This window comes from Canis aureus, chromosome 7 (assembly GCF_053574225.1).
Source record: "Canis aureus isolate CA01 chromosome 7, VMU_Caureus_v.1.0, whole genome shotgun sequence".
Classification (NCBI taxonomy): domain Eukaryota; kingdom Metazoa; phylum Chordata; class Mammalia; order Carnivora; family Canidae; genus Canis; species Canis aureus.
The window spans coordinates 30,511,291-30,534,556 of NC_135617.1; the positions used below are offsets into that span (position 1 = coordinate 30,511,291).

The 23,266-nt window shown below is 34.2% G+C and overlaps 1 long non-coding RNA gene and 1 other non-coding gene across 2 annotated transcripts in view; both read left to right on the top strand.

Moving 5' to 3' along the window:
- The window catches only part of LOC144317209 (uncharacterized), a 293,885-nt gene that overhangs the window by 158,316 nt on the left and 112,303 nt on the right, over positions 1–23,266 (top strand). The window lies entirely within an intron of this gene.
- LOC144317972 (U6 spliceosomal RNA) lies at positions 3,947–4,053 on the top strand. The gene has a single exon (XR_013383835.1). It is a non-coding gene; the product is annotated as a U6 spliceosomal RNA (small nuclear RNA).

Consider the following 23,266-nt stretch of genomic DNA (forward strand, 5'->3'; position numbering starts at 1 on the left):
AAAAAGTTGGTCTTTAAAGTAGTTGTGCCTATTAGCTATTATGGCCATGTGTTTTTCTATTGTCTTACTAACATGTCATGTTAGCAAATTTTGAAGTATTTGCCAATAAGATTTTATGAACTCATTGCCTTCGTTTGTATTTCCTTGATTACTACTGAAAAACACTTTTGTTTATTTCACTTACAAGCTCTTTGTAATACCTATTTTGTTAACTGCCTGTTTTCTTTTTGTTCATTTGGCATCTCCTTTAGAAAGTCTGGTTTCTTCCTGGGAGTAATGGAAAATTCCTTGAGAAAACTGAGAATATTACTTTCTCTGTTAGACCCACAACTTTTGGGTATAGAAGAGTGACAGTGAATTATTTTAGAGCAATATTTCAGATGAGAATTATAATGACCTCTTGATTATAAATTTTAAACAAGTGTTATTCAAAGTGGAGTCAGCAGCATCAGCTTCACTGAGGAGCTTTCAAATACATGCATTCTTAGGTCGTCTCCAGAGCCCCATATCAGGAGCACTAGGGGTGGAGCCCAGCTACCTGTGTTTTAGTTTAACAAGCTCCAGGTGATTGAAAAGCACTAAACTAGACCATTCAAAGATTCTTATAATCATCATAAGATTATGATTATGCTTGTCTTATATTACTTAGTAATGTTAACATTTAAAAATTTTATTGGTATACACAACAACTTGGATGAGTCTCAAAGGAATTATATGCTGTGAAAAAAGACATTCTCACACATACTATACATTTACATTTATATTACATTATTGAAATTACAAAATTATAGAGATAGAGAATAGATTAACTGTTGCCAGGAGTTAGATAGGGTAGAGGGTGGTAAAGGGCTGGAAGGTGGAGGTTTCACGCATCCAATATCCTCTTTCATTTGGAACATAAGGCTGACAGAAAATTTACCAAGACTGTTAGTAGAATTTATCATATGTAGAATTCTTAAACTTCAGTTATTAATTTCAAAAGTTGTTTGGTAATGTTCACAAACTAAACTAATTTAATTTCTGTATATCCAACATGGGATTTGTTTTTTGTTTTTTGTGTTTTTTTTGTATTCATCTATTCATGTCCCTTAGTGCTCTGGAGGGTAGGAGAGGATTGCTGTCTTAGAGATGGATATTTGGTGAATATAGCATAGAAGCTGGAAGAAACATGAGTTAGTAGCTCTGGGATGAATTTCCTCAGTTGGATTCTGTTCTCCAGAAAACTTTTAGAAACAAATTTATGTGGTGTGTAATTTAAGGGAAACTGCACTGCAGTAGCTACTCAAATAATAAGAATATCCCTATATCCTTGAAATTTGAAATCAACTGTTATTTGTAAGTCTATGTGTTTTTCCCAGTATTTTGGGAATCTCTTCATTCTTCAGCAACAGAATTGACCAGGAGAATTATTTGTTTTGACTTACTTTCAGAATCATAGGGAGAGAAGCAGTCTTTTATATTTCCTGTATACTGAGTCATACCATACCAAGTTCTGGTGCCAAAAAGCCACACTACACTCACTCCCTTAACCAGTCTCTCCAAACAGGTCATATTTTTTTTAAAAAATTTTTTTAATTTTTATTTATTTATGATAGTCACAGAGGGAGAGAGAGAGAGAGAGTCAGAGACAGAGGCAGAGAGAGAAGCAGGCTCCATGCCCCGGGAGCCCGACGTGGGACTCGATCCTGGGTCTCCAGGATCGCACCCTGGGCCAAAGGCAGGCGCCAAACCGCTGCGCCACCCAGGGATCCCTCCAAACAGGTCATATTGAAAGACTCCTGGAATTATAATTTATGATGCTTCGGCATTGATAGAAAAAATGCTGGAATGAGTTCAGATACAAGGCACAAATGATGACAATGAGAGCAAACAATTTCAGATTGTTTTACTTGCAGCTAATTACTAGGCTGCTGGGAGAGAACGTATATCGGAGAACTAAACAGTCTGCGTTCCTAAGCCAGCCTTCCTTTTATGTACGTATGTATGTATGTATGTATGTATGTGTGTATTCAATTCAGTCATTAATTCAAATTAAAAGGACAACACTTGACTCCTTGGTCAAAGGCTAATATGTTTTCATCTTCCTCCTAAAATGTTCAATTATAAAAACTGGGAAAGAACTCCTTTTTGTTATAGATTTCCAAGAAGAGGTAAAACTCAATTTTGTGAGCTGATTAAAAGCATTAAATATTTGTGGTCAAGTATAGACTGAACCGATGATGCTTCACTGCTGATGTTAGGCTATGCTGTGCTTGTGCTGTCATACATGAATGCAGTACAGTTTTCATTCTCGTGTCCAAAATAATACAGTATTTCTATATATCACTGTGATGCATTATTACTTACCATTATTTGTCACCATTTGTATTCTTCCTCACTTTTTTTTTAATTTATTTTTTATTGGTGTTCAATTTACCAACATACAGAATAACCCCCAGTGCCCGTCACCCATTCACTCCCACCCCCCGCCCTCCTCCCCTTCTACCACCCCTAGTTCGTTTCCCAGAGTTAGCAGTCTTTACGTTCTGTCTCCCTTTCTGATATTTCCCACACATTTCTTCTCCCTTCCCTTATATTCCCTTTCACTATTATTTATATTCCCCAAATGAATGAGAACATATAATGTTTGTCCTTCTCCGATTGACTTACTTCACTCAACATAAAACCCTCCAGTTCCATCCACGTTGAAGCAAATGGTGGGTATTTGTCATTTCTAATGGCTGAGTAATATTCCATTGTATACATAAACCACATCTTCTTTATCCATTCATCTTTCGATGGACACCGAGGCTCCTTCCATAGCTTGGCTATTGTGGCCATTGCTGCTATAAACATCGGGGTGCAGGTGTCCCTGCGTATCTTTGGGGTAAATCCCCAACAGTGCAATTGCTGGGTTGTAGGGCAGGTCTATTTTTAACTGTTTGAGGAACCTCCACACAGTTTTCCAGAGTGGCTGCACCAGTTCACATTCCCACCAACAGTGTAAGAAGGTTCCCTTTTCTCCGCATCCTCTCCAACATTTGTTGTTTCCTGCCTTGTTAATTTGCCCCATTCTCACTGGTGTGAGGTGGTATCTCATTGTAGTTTTGATTTGTATTTCCCTGATGGCAAGTGATGCAGAGCATTTTCTCATATGCATGTTGGCCATGTCTATGTCTTCCTCTGTGAGATTTCTGTTCATGTCTTTTGCCCATTTCATGATTGGATTGTTTGTTTCTTTGGTGTTGAGTTTAATAAGTTCTTTATAGATCTTGGAAACTAGCCCTTTATCTGATATGTCATTTGCAAATATCTTCTCCCATTCTGCAGGTTGTCTTTGAGTTTTGTTGACTGTATCCTTTGCTGTGCAAAAGCTTCTTATCTTGATGAAGTCCCAATAGTTCATTTTTGCTTTTGTTTCTTTTGCCTTCGTGGATGTATCTTGCAAGAAGTTACTGTGGCTGAGTTCAAAAAGGGTGTTGCCTGTATTCTTCTCTAGGATTTTGATGGAATCTTGTCTCACATTTAGATATTTCATCCATTTTGAGTTTATCTTTGTGTATGGTGAAAGAGAGTGGTCTAGTTTCATTCTTCTGCATGTGGATGTCCAATTTTCCCAGCACCATTTATTGAAGAGACTGTCTTTCTTCCAATGGATAATCTTTCCTCCTTTATCGAATATTAGTTGACCATAAAGTTCAGGCTTTTAACTAATGTAAAATTTTTTTTTTTTTAAAAGCATACCCATTTCTATTTTTTTTATGATAGTCACACACACACAGAGAGAGAGAGAGAGAGAGAGAGAGGCAGAGACACAGGCAGAGGGAGAAGCAGGCTCCATGCACCGGGAGCCCGACGTGGGATTCGATCCCGGGTCTCCAGGATCGCGCCCTGGGCCAAAGGCAGGCGCCAAACCGCTGCGCCACCCAGGGATCCCTAATGTAAAATTTTTAAAATTCATTAGCAGGTGCTCATTTTAGCAGTACACATACTAAAATTGGAATGATATAGAGAAGATTAGCATGGTCCCTGTGCAAGGATGACGTGCAAATTCATGAAGAGTTCCATATTCTTAAAAAATCCTTTAACAGAAGTAAAGTAACATGTTGAAAGGGAAAAAGATAAAGCTCAAGTCTTACTTGCCTGAAAGTCTTAGACTTTCTAGATGATAGAAAATTCTTAAATATTTTGAAAAACTCCTACATCACTAGTCTTTAAGTTGAAAAAGAAAAAAAATATATGTATAATACTTCTATGAAATAAAGAGAAAATAGGTCCAGTTTCTGGCAGCATGAATCAGTCTTTCCAGTTAGGGCAGCTCTCCCATTCTACTTCAGGCAGAATTTTCACAGGCTTTTCTCCTAAGTCTGTCTAAGAATCTTACTTCTATTTCTGTTATTTTATCTAATTTGGGAAATAAGCAGGGTCGAAAACAAATGAAAAGAGCTACCAAAGAAAGAATAAGACTTTTGTCTTTTTCCTGAATTGGAACATTCCTCCTGACTAGAATAATATAAATTAAAATTCAATGAGTCATCCTTTTCCATCATTTGCAGGAGTACCACACCTGTTGTCTACCTTTGCAAAAAAGATCAGTTGTTGAGAATAATGATTCATGCTGCCTACCCCTCTTCAAGGACTTTCTAGCTATCTATGCTCATCAGTAGCATCCATAAAACTAATTCTATCTGGTACTTTCTTCAGCCTAGATTCTAGAAATCACTAGACCTGTGCTGCCTCTGATCAAGGATCTTTTTACCTGACTTAAACTCCTGTGAGTAACTCAGGCATGTGATGCTAACCCCCAGGACCCTAGAAGGAGCCGTGAAATTCAATATGTGTAAAGCAAGCCACATTTGATTTCTAGCATTTTCTAGCAATAGAAAAGGCAACCATCACAAAACATCATTTATTCTCCACCAAAAGAAAGTGAATTTCTTCTATGTTTGTCCCAACAGTAGTTCAATATTGTGATAAATTTACATTTTGAATTCATTTCTTTGTCAGTCGTTAAAGACTATGGAGAAATAACAATAGTTATCATGCACTACATGGCTACTACTGTTTAAATACTTTAATTAATGGTCATATTTGACCTCACCCAAACAGATGAGTACTACAATCTCCATTTTTTTTCAGAGGTAGAACCTGAGGTTTAGAGATGTAGTAATTTATCATCATATAGTTTATCATCATATAGTGGAGGACTATATATAATTTATCATCATATAATTTATCATCATATAGTGGAGGACTAACTTGATTCAAAGACTTTTACTCTCCAAAGACTGTGTTCTTTTGCATTTTGCTATACCACCTCAAGAAAAAAATTCTACTAATTCTGAATCTGTTTAACAGAATTTTAGATAATTTAATCATAGCAAGCATGCACCTTTGTACTCTGAGGATAAATCTGTTAATTCAACAAATATTTACTAAGTGAGAGTTATGTACCAATTGATGCCTTTTTTCTAAGTTCTTCAAATATTTGTCAATTTTATTAATGTGGAACCTTTTTTGGAAGATAGTACTCATTTTCCAAGTGGAAATCAAAGACAATGATTTCATCTATTGCCAACTGTTAGAACATGGAGCCTATTATAAATCTTTAATACGTTGTTTCTTCCTTCAGGCTTGAGTTTGAATATGAAGCATTAAGTATTATTTTTATGACAATATAGGTATTTACAGAAGTTCAAATATAATCTGTTCACTTTATAATAGGACACAATTGGGCAAGTCCTTAGCTTAAAAATCATAACATTGAACTAACTAAGTAAGAATTTCTAGAACTCTAACAGAAAAGTTGATTGATTCATATAACTGGTAACTTAATACCAAGAAAAACAAAAATTAATTATGTGGGACTGAATGAACTGGTGAAGATGATTATAATTTTTATGACTTTGATATACTTACATATTATCTCCTGAGAATCTCTGATCTGGGGAATTTTTAAATCCTTGGCTATTATTATTCTCTCAGTTATTGTATTAATAAATCTCCCTAGTGCATTGTATTCTCAGGGTTTTTAAATGCCTTTCTGCAGCCACTCACATTTCAAATGGTATTCACCAGAATTAGATAACCTGCAGAACTCAATGATCTAACCACATGTTTGTATGATGATAGTAAATGTTAGTAATAGCCACTACATGAATATCCATCCCAATGACTATGTTAACTATGGTACTAAAGAATAACACTACACTCGTGGGTTACAACAGCTTGTTGAGACAATGACCAAAAGTGGGGAATTGTTAAAATAACAAGCACTGGATACTATAGGAAAAAAAAAAAAAAAAAGAAAAAGAAAAACTGTACACAATTTCTTGTCTAAAAACTTTCATATTAAATACCTTCTCTGAATGTTTGACTAGACCTTCAACCACAACAAATACAAAACTAAACTCAACATGCTCTTCATACCATACTCCATCACTAATCATACATTCCTTCTACATCCATCCAAATCTATTCTTCCAGTAATATCACCTATTTTTCTTATTGGTAAAAACCACCCACTCTTGTTGTACCAATCAGAAACTGCAAAGTCATTCTCTGCTCTCTCACCTTCTCCACCCTACTTCTCTAATCAGTCATCAAGGACCTTCAGTTCTGCCTCTGATTATTTTTTCTTTCCATCCCCTTATCATCTCCTATTTGGACTTAACTGAGATAGGCTTCTGTCCAACTTTTCCATCAGTCCTTTTCTCCCTTCTTTGTGCACTGTAGTCTGAATGCTATCCTTAAAATACAAATCCTATTATATCACCTTTGGGTAAAAATTCTGTTATTCCTCATTGCCAAACATGAGTAAAGTAGTTTTAATTACAGAGAAATACCTTCATATATATCTATATCTATATCTATATCTATATCTATATATATATCTAGCTATCTAATCTTTTTTATTTTCATCATACACATTTTTTCCCATGTACTTGGCTCACAGTATGTTGTATTTTTCCTGAAATATTTATTTAGAGCCATATTTTCTGAACTTGATTTTATGAGACCTACAAAACAATTGTATTTATTTCCATAAGGCAGAGACAAGATCCAGATATGATTTATGAAGGTGAATATAGTAACAATTTTACAAATGAAATGAAGAAGAAGGGAAATGGCTACAGTAGGTGGTTGGTGCAATCTTAGCTAAGGATCCAGAGCCTGGGGAGTAGAGTAAGAATAGAGATGCAACAAGGTAATATGTGTGAGAAATAAGATTACAAATGAATATACCTGAGTTGTTATGATTCTCCTTATTAGGATGGTTTCTTGGTATAACACTCACTGTGACAACTGAAGGGACAGAAGAAACAAAGAGTCTTTTGGATTTTTCTTAAAAGTTATTTTGAGGATGTAGTTAATTTGAGGAAGTGAAAAGCAAATATGCAGAAGACTACGGTATAAGTAAATGAGAACTACTTGCATTTAACAGAGGAGTTGTATATAATATTACTAAAATATTGGAGCATCTTCTGGTCACTAGATAATTAAACAATCTCCTGATTTATTTTAATAGTATTCATTTGTTAACAAACATTTTATAAGACTTTTAGGAATGAGTAAAATCTGAAGTGAAGAGTTGTGGGGCTTTTTTCTTTCTACTTTGGAGTCATGCTTTATGCTGAGCACTGTATGGAGAGCCCTGTGGAAATAAATAAACACAAGATAATCCCAACCCACAAAGGAAATTACAAACTTGTTGAGAATTTAAAAGAAGCAAAATAAAAATCTAGAATTTAGCCAATTAGGTAAAAAGTTAGGCCCCAAACACTTTCCTCTTAAAAGTATATAACCAAAGCATGAAAAAAGGGATATTGGATTTGTTTTGCTTAATTTATTGGTTACTTACTAGAACCAGAAGTCCCCTAACACTAAATAAAAAGAATGTATTCATGGGAAATAAGCAACACCTAAAAACATGCCTGCCAAGAAACCAGACAACCCACGCATAGCCAATAAAAGTGAAGACTCTTACTTCATACTCTAAATGCCCCTAGATTGAAACTGTGTCAGTGAGAGAACATTTCACAGATGTAGGATCTCTTTTTTAGAGATTTTTCTTCCAGTGTCAAAATTCTGTAACAAATAAATCATTGGTGGGCAGCCCGGGTGGGTCAGCGGTTTAGCGCCACTTTCAGTCCAGGGCCTGATCCTGGAGACCTGGGATCGAGTCCCATGTTGGGTTCCCTGCATGGGGCCTGCTTCTCCCTCTGCCTGTGTCTCTGCCTCTCTCTCTCTGTGTCTCTCATGAATAAATAAAATCTTTGGAAATAATAAAATAAAATGAATTAAAAAACAAACAAATCATTGGAGAATTACACCCAAACTTCTAATAATAATAATAAAAACAATAAACAGAAATGTTATTTTAAATTTCCAAAGAAGAGGATGCTCTGTTGAGCAAATGACTGTTTTGTAGCCCTTAGCATTATTTAAAGATCAGTTTCAGAGGCACCTGGGTGGCTCAGTCTGTTAAGTGTCTGACTCTTGGTTTCAGCTCATGTCATAATTTTGGGGTCCTGAGATCAAGTCATGTGTTGGGCTTTGTACTCAGCATGGAGTCTGCTTGTCTATTTTCCCCTGCTCCTCCCCTGGCTCTTTCTCTCTCTATGGAATAAATAAATAAAATCTTAAAATAAAATGAAAATAAAAATCACCTTCAGAGCTATGGTCAGGGTCCATGTAGTCTAATTAGAAAAATTAAAGTCTAAGAAATCTTAAAAAAAATTAAAAATAAAAAATAAAATTTAAGAAATCTTATATATAGAACCCAAGAAAGGACAGATACTTTCAAAGTTTGGCTTCAAAATCTTTAATTTAAATTATATATAATTTAAAAATAAGTATAGCTTAAAGTTCAGTCCTGGTATAAAATTATGGATATAGAATGTTTTCCAGCTCTGCAGTAAAGCAAAATTTGTCCAAAAATTTAATTTTTCTATTTTTCTTTGTTTCTTCAGACATAGCATAATCAGAATCATTTCTCATTGGAGAACTTGAGGATAAATTACTAATGTCACTTAATGCAATTTTGATTATAGTTTATATTCTGCTTTGTCCTTCAAATGATCATTAAATGTTTCTCACTTCTCTCTAATGCTTACAATATTATCCTAAATAAGCATAATGAGACAAAAGTATGAAATAAAGAAACTTTATTGAAAAATGAATTTCAATGAAAAGTCATTGAGATTTAAATTCAGAGAGGAGACATTCATATTGAAATTTCCTAAATGAATTTTGCTGCCGGGTAAAAGGGCCACAATAAAATGTGCCCTGGATCTCCCTGAATATAGGCTGGATGTAGTGACTTGTATTATGTCAAAAAAATATAGACAAGGAGAAAAATGACTTTACAGTGGAGAAACCTAGCAAACACCACTTTAACCAAGTGATAAAGATTGACATCACCAGTAATAATTTGGGCAGATATCATGTACTCCTTGATATGATATGATGAGAAGGTCACCTCATCTTATGATGTGCTTCCCTCAAACCATATCCTAAGCCTAATCATAAGAAAAATATCACACAGCTTAAGCTGAGGAATAGTCTACCAAATAATTGACCACTACTAAAAATTGTTAAGGTCATGAAAAATTAGGAAAGACTGAGATAATAATATAGACTGGAAGAGACTGGGAGACCAGATCACTAAATGCAATGTGATTTTCTGGATTGGATCCTGGAACAGAAAAAAAGGGCATTAATGGAAAAGCTGGTAGAGTCTGAATAACATCTATAGTTTAGTTAATAGTAATGTACCAGTACTATTCTTAGTTTTGATAAATGTGCCATGGTTATGGAAGATGTTACTTAAGAAACTAGATAATGGGTATATGGAAACTCTATATTATCTTTGCAAATTTTCTGTAAATTCAAAATTATCCCAAAAAAAAATTTTATTAAGAACATACACATATATATACACACACCCCACAGTCGGGATTTAATTACACTTTTTAAAAGAATAAGGATGCCTAATTATATACAGCAACAGGACCCTTCTTTTTATGGACAAACAAAGCCATTTTACTAGTTTCCTAATACTTGTTTTTGTATTTTTAAAGATTTTATTTATTCTTGAAATACACAAAGAGAGAGGTAGAGACATAGGCAGAAAGGGAGAAGCAGGCTCCTTGTGAGGAGCCTGATGCGGGACTCGTCCCAGGACCCCAGGATCATCACCTGAGCCAAAGGCAAATGTCTGCTCAACCACTGAGCCACCCAGGTGCCCCAGTTTCCTGACACTTAAATCTAGGCTAATATTAAAGGAACTTTGAGATTTTAGTTGCACTAGAAATTTAAGGAGCCCAAATGAAACTTTTAGATTTACATTATGTATGCAGAGAAACTGGTGAGTGATTCGTGAAAGAAATATTACTGGTTTTCTTCAAATTATTATTAATTGAACACTGGGAGGACATGGAGAACTTTTTAATTAAATTTATACATAGATAAGCTGATACCCAGAAAATTTATCATCAGACTTGGAATCATTGTGTAGTCCTTCTGAATTGCGGGTTATAGTTCTTTCAACCATACCATGGAGTCTACTAGACTGTTGCCACAATTCCATGGGGAATGAGAGATGCCCAGCAGAGAAACTATCTTCTTTCTCAGTGGAATTTTGAGAAGGCAGTCAGAGCAAAGCCTTAGGTTTCTATCCCAGAAATCTACTGAATGGGCAAAGGTCATAATTTTTGTATCATGATTTATAGAACTAATTTATGCTGCATCCTTTACAGGATTTTGATTATCTCCTTTACAACTCTACCTGGTTTAATTGCTGAGATAATTAGAATTATGAATTAAAGATAATAACACAGTTGCTTTCTGTGTTCCTTTTGAGTTTGACATAATAGACAGTCTCTGAGATGACATCTAATGATCCTCGCATAATCCCTTTGTGTCATTCAAAGGGAATTAGTGTAGGCCCAATTTAGTGACTTGCTTCTGGTGAATAGAATACAGCAGAAGTGATGTCACTTCCAAGATTGGGTTATAAAAGATTATGGCTTCTTCTTTGGGAGTGTTCAAGCTCTCTCATTTTCTCCTGAAGCACTTTCAGCTTGGGGAAAGCCAGCTGCAAGTCATGAAGCAGCGGTGTGGGGAGACCTACCAGGAGAGGATCAAGGGCTGCAACTTGAAAGTGAATGCTCCCCAAAAGCTTCCTGCTCAACTCATTTGTGACTTTAGGCCATAAAAAACCTTGAGCTAGAGCCATTTAGCTAAGCTATGCCTGCATTTCTGTGAGATAAGAACTGCTGATTATTTTTAAGCCACTATATTTTGGTTGATATGGTATGCAGCAAAAGAGAACTGACACAATTGGTAAGGGGGAAGGGACAGACTTCAACTACATACATACATATACTTAATGCTGAGTGTATTACTACAATTTTCTATTATCTTTTTTTTTAATCAAGACAATATAAAATAACTGTCACTTATTCAATTTTATCTATTGAGAAGTATGGTTTATAATTGTCTTGATTATCTAAAAATAATTATGGAAGCCCTTACTCTCTCATTTGTTTCTGCTGTACTTAAGGCCATCTTTGGGACCAACAAAATTAAAACAAAATGAAGTTGAGTTTTAGTTTTACTTTGTGATTGTTAAAATGTTTTAATGAGATGAAAACACATCTTTACTGAAAAATGTAATAAGTCACTTGCCATATATTTCAGTGAAATACATTGAAAGGCAACATATAGAAGTGTCTTCACTTGTAAGAACACCAGACCAGTACCTTAACAGGCACAGAAGCCCATGTGACACTTTGAAAAGTGCTTTTTTTTTTTTCTTTTTGTTCTTTTCTACTATAATTAAATCATTTTTATATTTATATTATTTTTATTTGCTATATTGCATTTTGTTTGCATTTAAGGCCAGATCAAATGTCTTAATACTGCTTATATATCTTATAGTCCTTGCCTTTGTGATCATAGTACAATAAGAGTAACCACAAAAAACAAATCAAGCTGAATTTATATCAAGATCTTCTGATGTTTCTCAACTAATATGTAATTATTGTGGAGAGGATGGGATATAAACTTGAACAAATTTTCCCAGCTAATTCTGCTGTTAAATCTCCAGCAGATAAATGTGACTCTAAAGAATTTTTCCTCTTTGAAGTCAGACAATTTTATGAATTTGTTTTGTTAATTTAAAAAATATGCCCTAGGGATTTTTATTATTGAACAGTTATGATAGGATACTGAAGACATTGAACATGGATTCTGTCCTCATATGACTCACCATCTTGTGGAAGGGACAGAGAAAAAGCAACTACTTACAATTCTGTGCTTTATGTATAGCATTTTTAAACTTATGGTTCAAAAGAATAGTGACTCCAAAATCAACATACAGAAATCAACTGCATTCCTTTACAGTAATGATGAAGCATCTGAAGAAAGACCAGAAAAAGGACATCATCCCATTCACAATAGCATAAAAATAAATAAATAAATAAATTTAACCAAGAAAGTGAAAGGTCTGTAAAATGAAAACCACAAAAGCTTGCTGAAAGAGATCAAAGAAGACACAATCAAATGGAAGGATACCCTGTGTTCATGGATCAGAATTAATATTATTAAAATGGTCATACTACCCAAAGCCATCTACACATTCAACAATCCTCATCAATACCAAAGGCATTCTTCCTAAAATAGGAGGAACAACCCTAAAATATATGTGGAACCACAAAAGACCCAAATAGTCAAAGCAGTCCTGTGAAGACAAACAAAGTCAGAAGTATAGTACTTCTGGATTTCAAATATACTACCCCAACCATAGTAAAAAACAGTGTGATACTGGCACAAAAATAGACATATTGATCAATGAAATAGAATAGAGAGCCCAGAATTAAACCCTGTCATATGCAGTCAATTATTATTTGACAAGGGAGCCAAGAACCCCAATGGAGAAAAGATAGTCTCTTCCACAAAAGGTGGTAGGAAAACTGGAGAAACACATGCAGAACAATGAAATTGGGCCCATATTTCACACTACTCACAAAAATTAACTCAAAATTGATTATAGACATAAATGTAAGACCTGATACCACAAAACTTCTAGAGGAAAACAAAGGAGAAAATTCAGCAATATTGGTTTTGTCAATATTTTTTGAGGCATGATCCCAAATGCACAACCAGAAAAAAAATCAGCAAATGGGACTACATTAAACCCAAAAGTTTCTGTATAGCAAAAGAAACAGTTAACAAAATAAGAAGATAATCTACAGAGCGGGAAAAAAATTTTTTGCAAACCACATATCAGACATATCTAAAATATATTTTAAAACCAGGTAAGTCAATAATACAAAACAAACAATCTGATTACAAAATGGGCAGAAGAACTAAATACACATTTCTCCAAAGAGGATATAAGATGGTCAGTAGACACATTAAAAGATGCTTGACATCACTTATTTTCAGGGAAATGCAAATCAAGGCCACAATAAGATATCCTCTCCCACTGTTAGAATGACTGTCCAGAAGAAAAGAAACAACAGGTGTTGGAGAGGATTTGGTGAAAAGGGAACCCTCATACATTGTTGGCTGGAGTGTAAATTGGTCCAATCACTATGGAAAAAAATAGTTTCCTCAATAAATTAAAAAATGAATCTACTATACAATCCAGTAATCTACTTCAGGGTATATATCAAAGGAAATGAAAACAATTAAAGATACATGTACTCTCCTGTTTATTGCAGCATTATTCATAATAGCCAAGATATGGAAATAATCCTAATGCCAATCAACAGATGAATGGATAAAAAAGGATGTGGTGCATATATACAATGGAATATTATTCAGCCATAAGAAAGGTAGATACCTTCTAATTTGTAACAACATGGATGGACCTTGAGAACCTTATGTTAAGTGAGATAAGTCAGGTAAAGAAAGACAAGTACTGTATGATATCACTTACATATGAAATCCAAAAAAGGTATACCTATAAAAAAAAAAAACTGAGTAAAGTGGTAGTTATCAAGGGATAGGTTGTAGAGATGGTAAGAGTGCTGGTATTTAAGAATACAAACTTAGAAACAGGTAGTAAATAAGCCATAGAGATTTAATGTACAGTACAGTGAGTATAGACAATAATATTGTACTAAAATTATGCAATGTGATGTCACTACATGGGCAATCATATTATAATGTATAAATGTTTCAAAGTAATAAACTTAAACTTACATAATGTTGCCCGTCACATTTATTCAATAAAATCTTTTTAAAAAGTGCAAAATAAAACAAATAAAAAATAGTGACTCAGTTTTGCTACTCTGACAGTTGGCATGAGTAGTGATGTATGAACATTTTAGTCCCTGTTATCACATTGTGGCTAGATTACTGTCTTAGTTCATTTGGGCTGCTATAACAAATTATCACACACTTGGTAGTTTATAAACAACAGAAATTTATTATGCATAGTTCTGGAGTCTGGAAGTCCAAGATCAAGATCAAGGCAACAGCATTGTCAGGTCTGGTGAAGGCCTGTTTCTGGATTGCGGACTGCTGACTTCTCACTGTGTCTTCACATGGTGAAAAAAGCACAGAATATCTCTGGAGCTCCTTTTATAAGGGTGCTAATCCCATTTATGAAGGTTTTGTCCTCATGACTCAATCACCCCCCATTGCTTAACATCATCACATTGGGCATTAGTATTCCAACATGTGTTTTGAGGGGTTGGGAGGAACACAAGGATTTAGACCATAGCAATTACTAGAATTTTTTGTTAAGTTTGCTTTTCATTATGAGATGTTGATCAATAGATACAAAAAGTGTTTTAAGTAGGAAAATTGATTGTAATTGAGACAAAAAAAGTAAACTCATTGGAAATGAAGTTATTTGTACAAGAAAAAGGACAAAGGACAAATCATTCAACATGTTATAAATGTTGATTATGCAGTCAGTGATACTCAGCAAAAGACAAGGAATAGTTAGAGATGAAATAAAAAAGTATCCATTAAAAAATATATATTTACTGTGGTTAGGAAGATCAACAGTGTGAAATACCTATTGACTTAATGATATCTCAAGGAAGGGTAAGACTTTGAGATGAAAGAATTGATGAAGAATTTTTTTTTTTTTTCTGGAAGACTAGGATAATTCACAGGTTCAAGGCCTGTTGTCCTTTCTATACATCATCAGATTGTGTGGTGGTACATGCTGGGTGCTGAGGAAGAGACTCGCTGTGATCTTCATCAAGAGAGACATTACTTGCATTAACAGATATTCATAGGGATGCAGCAGTTTGTTTTGAGAAAAACTAGTGGCTAAGAATGATATATTAGCAAGAAGACAAGTGTGCCTGGTTTTAAAGCTTCAAAGGACTCAAATTTAAGTACACACATTTTGTCAAGATGCAAATGGAGTCTGTAAGTCAAAACCCTTCTTAGACACTGTAGGCTGAAATACAAAGAGGTTTTGGAAGGCCTACTCTGTGATTGGAGGTTAGGTACAAGTTTCAGAGAAATATTCATAGTTTAGAGCACTCAGGACAAATCTTTAGAGCATCAACATACACACAGAAGCTCCCACCTTGTATCTCAGACCCCAGCATGACCCAGTGGTCTCTTCTCTGTGAATATGGTCCTAGTTTCAGCTCCCAAAGCCTCTCTTTCTGCTGGTTCCCTGTATGCTTGTGGATAAACTCTGACCTGTACTTGATAGATCCTTTCTGCTATCTGTTGCACTTCACTTTGTCTTTTTGTTTTGGTTTGTTCCCTGATTTCTTGAATCACAAATCTCTTAATGACACAGTTAAAACTAATTGAATATAGTTAAGGAGGATGAACATAATGTTCTCTATTCTCCACTGGATCATAAAAATGTCCACTGAATAAAAGTATACTTTATATAAAGTCATGATTTAAGCAAGTCATTAATATTTTGTAAAAAGCAATAATTTCTCATATCACAGATAGTGAATGTTTTTCCCATATGATCTAAAGAGATATATGAAAACAATATAGTGTTTGTTTTATAAAGAGATAAAATGGTATGAGTGTCATAATCTCGATTAAAGTACAAATTAGCTGTAGTCACATGTACATTATTTATATAAGTAGAAACTCAAAGATAAAATGCAATAGCATAGAGTAAGTCTTTTAACTCACAAACAGATGTGACATTTTATAATCTACAAGTAGCCTGGAAAGAATGGGTGGGTGTTTATCATATTCTTTCTGATGTTTCCAGCCTAAGTAGTAAAGGGATGTGTAAATTTTCTAAATTTTGTCAGTAAATTTATTTCATCCATTGCTAAAATTCAGTCACTTTGAGGGTGAAACAAAGCAGCTGTTAATACCATATAACTTTGCTTACACTGTAGTTGAGGACAGAACATTGTGTAGGACCCATACTATGCTGTAGGAAAAGGCCAATACTTGAAGATGAACTATTACAAGTCTTTGTGGTGGCCAATGCACATTTAATCATTTACTATCCTAGAGAGAAATGTTTTACACTAAATCCCACACTAACCATTTTCAACTGACAATTGTGTGCCTTACTGACATTTTAAAGAAGAATAAATAACCCAAAGTTGAGTAAAAAAAACCCTTATGGGGGAAAGAAAATGAGCAGGATTTGTTGAATGTCGGCAAAACAAAGTCATGGTAGGTGTTTGATAATGTTCAGCATATTGAATCGTATACTTTCTACATTTGTGTACTCTGTCCTATAAACTGTATCCTCCTTAGTCTCCTCAAATCAGAGTCTGTGTGCTTCTGAAGGAGTTCCCTATTCTGTGCTGCACCTTGGAAACTCTCAAGAGCTTAAGCTGGGACGACCTGACTCATCTGCTTCATTCCCATTCCCTTAAGGATCATTGTTATTCGATGTCTAATGTTCAGTGCATTCCAAACTATTGTTTCATGTATTTTATTTGTTGTTTCAGCTGATTCAGGTAGAAGGTAAAATCTAGTCCTCCATTATGTTGGCTAAAAGTGGAAATTTTGTTTGAATTAAACAATTGAATTCCCCTGGTTATCACCAGTTCTAAGTCAGTTTCCCCTATGATTCATTTTGAATTTTGGAATGACATAGGGCGTGGAGGTTCATTTTCTGTTTCTATAGATAATCCAGTTTTTCTACCACCATTTGTTAGGAAGAATTATACTGCATGGTTTCACTTGTATATGGAACTTAAAAAAGTTAAGTTGAACTTATAAAAATATAAGGAAGAAGAGTGGTTTCCAGAGACTGGGGTATGAGGTAATAGGGAGGGATTGATAAAAGGATACAAATCTTTCAATTTTAAGATATATAAAGTTTGAGAATCAAATGTATAACACAGTGACTATAGTAGTTGACACTGTATTGTATAATTGAAATTTACTGAGAGCAGAACTTTAAAAAAAGGTAAATATGAGTGGTGATAGATGTGTTAATTAACTCAGTGGAGGGAATCCCTCCACAATGTATATGTATATAAAATCATCACATTGTATACTTTGATTATCTTATGATTTTGTCAGTTATCGCTCAATAAATCTGGAAAAAGAGGTATTTCTTTTCCCACTGAGTTTAGTCGATACTTTGGTTGAAAATTAATTGACCATAAATATGAGAATCTAGTTTTATAGTCATTCATTCCATTGACTAATTATCTCTTTGTTTAGGTATGCTTTAATTTCAGTGTTATTTCATAGTTTTTAATGTAGAAGTATTGCACATATTTCATTAGATTTATTCTCAGATATTTGAAAGTTTTGATAGTATAATAAATTGCATTTTAATAATCTCATTTCCAATTATTTCTTGTTAACATATAAAAGTACCATTCACTTAGTAGCTTTTTAGTAGATACATAGATTTTTCTACATGTGTAATCATGTCATCAGTGAATAGTTCCTATCTTATAGTTCCATCCTTTATTTCTTTGTCTCACACATGACCAAGAGTGTAGAATTTTTGCCCTGTCTCAATTTTAGAGGAAAAGGATTTAATACTTCACCATTGAGTATGATCTTAGCTGTAGGCTTTTAATAGATGATCGATATCAGATTGAAGAAGGTCTTTCTCTTCCAAGTTTTTTTTTTTTTTTTAAGATTTTATTTATTTATTCATGATAGTCACACAGAGAGAGACAGAGAGGCAGAGACACAGGCAGAGGGAGAAGCAGGCCCGACGTGGGATTCGATCCCGGGTCTCCAGGATCACGCCCTGGGCCAAAGGCAGGCGCCAAACCGCTGCACCACCCAGGGATCCCTCTTCCAAGTTTATTAAAAGTTTTTATCACAGAAGAGTGTTAAATTTTGTTATATACCTTCTCTGCACCTATACAGATAATTCCATTATATATTATTAAGATAAGATCTCCTTTATTATGTGTAAAGTAGTAATTTATACTGATTGAATTTTGAATATTAGGCCAATGTTGCATTCTTGGGATATACCTTGCTCAATCATAAAGTATTGTTCTTTGTATTTGTTGCTGAATTTGATGTGCTAATATTTTGTTAAAATTTTTGCATGTTTTTTTTTCTTTTTTTGCATCTGTTTATGAGGAATATTAGTCTATAGTTTTTCTTCTTCTGGTGACTTTTGACATCAGGGTATTGCTAATGTTCTAAAATGAGTTGGGAAATATCCCTTCCTCTTTTTTTTTTTTTTTTTTTTTTTGAGAGTTTATATAGGATTTGTATTATTTCTTTTTAAAATGTATGATAAAATTTCTCAGTGAAGACTTATGGGCCTAATGTGTTCATTGTGGAAAAGTTTTTAATTATATTTTTAGTTTCTTAGGCTTTAATTGTTTCTTTTCCTATTTGGTCTGATAATTTGTGTCTTTGAGGGAATTTGTATGTTTTATCTAAGATGGTAAGTATATTTACTAGAATCTGTAGCAATAATCCTTCTTGTTTTCCTGAGATCAACAGTTTATATTGTCTATACTATTTTTATAAATCCAGAGATTAGACAGTTTTATTATTTTCAATAATAAAATAATCTTTGGTTTTGTTAACTTTCATTTGTATGTTTCCTATCTCACTGGTTTCTTCTCTCTCTTGTTTTTTTTTTTTTTTAATTTCCTTTCTTCTACTTATTTGGGATTTAATTTACTCTCCTTTTCCTAAGTTCTTTTTTTTTTTTTTAAAGATTTTATTTATTGTCTCTCTCTGAGAGACAGAGAGAAAGGCAGAGACACAGGCAGCGGGAGAAGCAGGCTCCATACAGGGATCCAGATGTGGAACTCCACCCCGGGACCCCAGGACTATGCTCTGGGCTGAAAGCAGGCACTAAACCACTGAGCCATCCAGAGATCCCCAACCTTTTCCTAAATTCTTAATGAAAACTTATCCATTGACTCCACATATGTTTTTATTTTATTTAATGACTATTTGACAAGCTATCAGTTTCCCCCTAAGCACTACTCTAACTGAATCTCACACATTTTGATATGTTGTGTTCTCATTCTTTTAGCTTAAAATATTGTTCTTTTAGTTCAAAGAGTTTTCTAATTTTTTGCATTTCTTTGATGCATAGATTATTTGATTTTTATGGCTTAATTTAAAATTATTTTGATGATTTTTCCAAATCAAGATAGTTTATGTTATTTTTTTTTTTTTTAGTGATTTAGGAAGATTTTATTTTTTTGGATGTTGTCAGAAATTACAGCAATATATGTTATTAATTTTTAATGTAATGCTTGTGTAACTGAAGAATATAACCTGTATAATTTCAACTTTTCTATATTTGAGATTTATTTTATAGCACAGCACATGATTAATGTGCCATGCGCTTTTGGAAATAATGTGCATTGAGTGTAGTGTTCTATGTGTCAATTAGTTCAAATTGGTGGTTAATATTGTTCAAATCTTCTGTTAAGCTCTTGGGCCTTTGAGATCATGTCTTCTTGAATGGTTCTCATCATTTTGGAATATACCTCTTTATCTTTGTTTATATTATCTTTGTCTTGAAGTCTTCTTTGTCCAATAATAATAAAGTCATTCCAGATTTATTAAGTTTAGTGTTTTCATGTATTTTTCTATACCTTTTCTTTCAGGTCTTTACTGTGCTTTTATATTTATTATGTGTTTCTTATAAATAGTATCTGTTGGGCCTTGCTTTTTTATTCAGCCTGACAACTAATTGATATTGTAAGATTTAATTTTTTAAAAATTATTTATTTAATTACTTAATTATGTATTTAATTAATTATTTATTTATATTAATGAGAGATAGAGAGAGAAGCAGAGACACAGGGAGAGGAGAAGCAGGCTCCACGTAGGGAGCCCGACATGGGACTCGATCCCAGGACTCCAGGATCAGGCCCTGGGCTGAAGGCAGTGCAAAACCACTGAGCCACTGAGGCTGCCCTGATTTAAATATGTGTCATTTGTTTTCTATTTATCCAATTTCTAAATTTGTTCTTCCTTTCTTGCCTCATTTTGGGCGAATCAAGCATTTCTCATGTTTAATTTTATTCCTTTCCTGATTTTTATGTATAGATCTTCATGTGTGCATGTGCACATGGTTAATGGTTACTCTATAACAATATGTATCTTTAATTTGTCAGGATCTACCCTCAGATAATTGTAAACATTTTCATGAATCTTACAATAGTATAATCTCAGTTTTTGTGTTTTAATTGCATTTTATTTTACTTTACATACATTATAAGCCAAATGTATTGTTATTTTTTTAAAAGTGAAAAGTTTTTAATGATAAACAGATACATATATAGTTTGAAATTATATATTCAAACTACTTTATATTTTACACAGATACTTCATGTTTCTGATGCTCATCAGTCCTTCCTGTGGATCCAGAATTCCATCTATTGTTTCCCTTCTGTCTTTTTTAAGCATTTCTTATACTATAGGTCTGCTAGAAACAAATTATATATGATTTTTATCAGTTGGAATATGTATTCCTCTTTGACTATTAAAGATATATTTGGGTGAGGGGTGCCCTGGCAGCTCAGTAGGTTAAGTATTGGACTCTTGATTTGGGCTCAGGTCATGTTCTTAGTGTTCTGAAATGGAGCCCAGCCTCTGGCTCCCCTCTCAATAGAGTCTGCTTTTCTCCCTCTTCCCCTCCTTTGCTCCTCCCCATGGACTCTCTCTCTCTCTCAAATAAATAAATAAATCTTAAACAAAACAAAGATAAATTTTGCTGAATGTAAAATTCTCTCTCAAATAAATAAATAAATCTTAAACAAAACAAAGATAAATTTTGCTGAATGCAAAATTCTCTGTTTTTTGTTTGTTGTGTTTTGTGTTTTGTTTTGTTTTTCATTTTAAATGTACTCTACCCCTTTTTCTTTAGCCTCTGTTCTCTGGTGAGAAGTCAGACATCAACTATATTGTCAGTCTTGTCAAGGTAATGTATCTCTATTCAGGCTGCTTATAAGATCTGTTTTTTATCTTTGGTTTTTAGCATTTTGTTTATGATATGCCTAGGTCTGATTTTTCTTTGTATCTATCTGCTTTGCTTTTATTGAGCTCCCGTTATTTGTATGAGGATGATTTTCTTAAATCTTGGAAAACTGTCATCCAATATTTTATCAAACATTTCTTCCATTTTCTCTCTTTTCTCTCCTTCTGAACTGATTTTGCTTGAATATTGGGTGCTTGCTATTGAGCTACAAATATTAATGGTTCCACTATTTTTTTTCTCTTTGATGTTCCAATTTGGATATTTTCTGTTGTCCTGGCTTTGAGTGAACTGATCTTTTGTGACCCAGTTGTTAAGCTTCTCTAATGATTTCATTTATTTTTTAATTTTTTTAAGGACTTTATTTATTTATTCATGAGAGACACAGAGAGGTAGACAGAGGGAGAAGGAGGCTCCCTGAGGGAGCCCGATGTGAGACTCAATCCCAGGACCCCAGGATCATGACCTGAGCCAAAGGTAGATGCTCAACCACTGAGCCACCCAGGTACCCCTATTTTTTCACTTCTTATGACATTTTACATTTTTATCATTCACTTTTAGTTTTTTTTCAGCGTTTCCATTTCTCCACTAAAATTCCTTATCTCTTCACACATGTGGTCCATCTTTTCCACTAGATCCTTTAGTTTTTTATTGTAATTATTTCATAATCTCTCCCTGGTAATTTTAACATCTCATACTGGCATGACTCCAGAGATATCTTTGTGTTTTATAGCCAAGTCACCAGCTCTGAACCATGAGGATTTTGTCTCTAGTTTACAGTTCAGCTGCCTGCTCTTTTTGCGTTATAGATAATCTCTCCCTGCCTGCTCACTCAGCCTTTAACTTTGGGAGGGTATCTGCAAACTGTCAAGACTGGAATGACTACGAGGGATTTCTCTCCGCTCCTCTTTTACCTCCAGCCTTCTCTGAAGGTGCCTGCCATGGTTTCAGGATGGCCCACACACTTCAGGAAGATCTCTCTCAGCTCAGCTGTTAACCTTTAGTGCATTCCATATGGAGATCTATGAGAAAGAGTCTTTGGTGAGTGCAGATTTGCTCTCTAGCTGGATGTCCTTGGAATTATATCTGTCCATAGTCATTGGAAGTTCATTAAAGTTTTGGCTGGTTTCTTCCTCCTTATTTCTCCTCCTTCCATTCCACCAGAAATGAGAACAGGCATGTGTTTCTTCTCTTCAATGGTGGGCTTGTCACTTTTTGGAATTTAGTTCAACTAAGGTTATTTGTCTCCTCAATCCTCTAGTGGATTGAAAACAACAATGGGTAATATAATAGCTTATTCAGCTTGTTTTGGTTGTCATGCCAAAGGCAAAATTCATTGTGTTGTTAATATCAAAATCAGAAGTCCCTAAAATGTAGTTACAAAAGTTGCCGGTGAGAATTGGTACTTTCTCACTGTCACTGGAATGCCTACTATAAGAAAGTCTATCAATGTATTAACTGTGTCAGAATTGAAAGGAGGTACTCTCCTTGAAATCTAGAAAAAGAAAAGGCAAGAACTTGGTTTACTCAATGCTGCAGAAATAGTAGATAGAAGACAGTATTGTCCAAGTGAGGGGCACAGTAAAGACCATACAACTTGCTTAATTCATTGATTTGTTTATTATTTGTTCAATTCATTCATTCATTCATTTAATAAATGATTCATAGTTTTATTGGAGATATAAGAATATAGAGATACAGGAAAGAGTAAATTTCTCTACATGTCATAGTAGAGGTACAAGTGCTTAGTAAATTTAAGCTATTTTTACTACTAATATTATTACCAAGACCTATGAGGATGTGATTAAACCAGGATAGCAGAGAGATGCTGGAGAGCTCATTAAAACACTTTTTGAATGGAGACTGAGAGCCAATGGTGCT